Here is a 2,367-nt window from a genome sequence, read left to right on the forward strand (position 1 = left end):
CAAAGCAATTCATATGGAAACTGTTAGTATCTATGAGCAACCTGGCTGATGCATTTCAAACAGTAAGTTATACACTGACAAAGCACATTCTCTCTCTCTCTCTCTCTCTCTCTCTCTCTCCCTCCCTCCCTCTATTAAAACAAGTTAAACAAATGAAACATTTTTACTGACTTAAAAATTTTTAATTAGCTATTTGTTAGCAATAATTCCAAAACTGGAACTGCATCTTGATTATATAAATGCAAATAAATGGTTTAGGTTTTATTCGTTGCCATAATTTCTGATTTTAAAATTCAAAATTAATGCAATGTTTCAAAGCATATGTTAGAGAATGGACATACCGAACACTCATAAAATCTACGTATACTACAGCAAAAGGTACAAATCTATGAAATGTTGCACATTGGAATATTTATTCTCTCTCAGCATGCTCTGGAAGACGCAATGGCAGGAGTTCATTGATTAACCATAGATCCTCTTTAGAGTTAGTGCAGTCTGGTCTTTGCTTTATTTATTTTTTTTCTGACCTTTGCTTTAATTCTGTGGGAATATAATATGCTGCTTTGGTATTTGTGAGGAGATTGAATGCTTTCATGAAAAAGATATTCCTATTTTGGGTAAAAGTTAGAGATTTGAAGTATTTCTAGGTTTGAGAATTACATATTTCTTTTGGCTGAAAATTCTCATGGTTTACTCTTTAATATAGTTCTTCTTTTACTGTATTGTGCTCGTTCATCCATCTTTTGGGAAGCATGAATATGTAGTTATATTGTGCCAATTCAACTTACACATTTTATTTTTTAATTATCTTTAGACTCAAAGCTTGGTCCAAAATTAGATATGAAATTATATGTGTCTTTCTTGATTAATTATTAAAAATGCTATAACTCAGGTATCCACAGACGTTAGTAATGTGATTAAATAATTTGTCAAGCTAACTTCTTAAAATAATTGTATCCATTAGGTTAACTAGTGATGTGGATTTTGGTGTAGATTACTTTTATATTCCCTAAATTAAATATCATGTTTCAATACTGTCTGAAGATAGATAGATCCCTGGCTTCGCCCATGTAAATATGGGATATCTAGGGAGAGAAAAATAAAGGGTCCAATGATGCAAACAAACAAACAACAGAAAACATTATCTATCACTTTTCCCATAATTTGTAAATAAGAGATATAAAACTCTCTTTAAGGGACATGCAAATCAAAACCATGAGATATCACCTAACTCCAGTGAGAATGGCTCTTACTAAAAATTCCCCAAACAACAGATGCTGGCATGGATGCAGAAAGAAAGGAACACTCATACACTGTTGGTGGAACTGAAAACTAGTACAACCTCTATGGAAAGCAATATGGTGATTCCTCAAAGAACAAAAAGTAGACCTACCATTTGATCCAGCAATTCCACTATTGGGTATTTACCCAAAGGAAAAAAAGTCATTTTATCAAAAAGACACTTGCACTAGAATGTGTACTGCAACACAATTCACAATCGCAAAGATGTAGAATCAACCCAAGTGCCCATAAATACATGAGTGGATTAATAAAATGTGGTATATGTACACTATGGAGTACTACTCAGCCATAAAAAATGGGGGGCTAATATCTTTTGTAACAACCTAGATGGAACTGGAGACAATTCTTCTAAGTGAAGTATGGCAAGAATGGAAAAACAAAGACTGCATGTACTCACTATTAAATTGATCAATACTTATATGCACGTAGCAAAGTAAAACTCAACAGAAATCAAGCAGATGGTGGTGGAGGAGGGGTTGGGTAAATTCATACCTAATGGGTACAATGCATAGAATCTGGGTCTTGGGAACATTTATAACTTTGATTGAAACTGTACAAAAGCAAGATATATAACCAAAATGTTTGTACCCCCATAATATTCTTCAATTAAAAAATCTATTTAAGGGACACAGCACTTAATTACTTTTCTGCAAAAAGCTGACATGTAAGTCTTTAAGAGCCTGCTTACACCAGATGACTGTTTCATTAGTTTAGTGATATGAAAACATTTGTTCAAGAAGGAGAAGACTAATGTAGACATTTTTTTTTCTGGACCAGAGAAGAAGCTGCAGAAATGTAAAAACAAGCTCTCAGTGAGGTTCTTGAGAAATTCTGAATTGCTGAGGCCAGAATTAGGTCTGTCATAATGGTAGGCGGACGCTGACTGAGTGTTCTTTGGAGAAATACCTCATCTTTGTAAAGAGAAAGTTAACAAATCATGAAAAGAGGATTCACCTCTCCTGTAGATGAACTAAGGAAAAGGTAATGCTGAGATATGAATAAGAGACTACAAACCAAGCTGAAGAAATGATTTGGGCTAAAAGTACAAAAGAGCAAATTATGAAA

The sequence above is a fragment of the Propithecus coquereli genome, unplaced genomic scaffold (assembly GCF_000956105.1).
Source record: "Propithecus coquereli isolate 6110/MARCELLA unplaced genomic scaffold, Pcoq_1.0 Scaffold394, whole genome shotgun sequence".
NCBI lineage: Eukaryota > Metazoa > Chordata > Mammalia > Primates > Indriidae > Propithecus > Propithecus coquereli.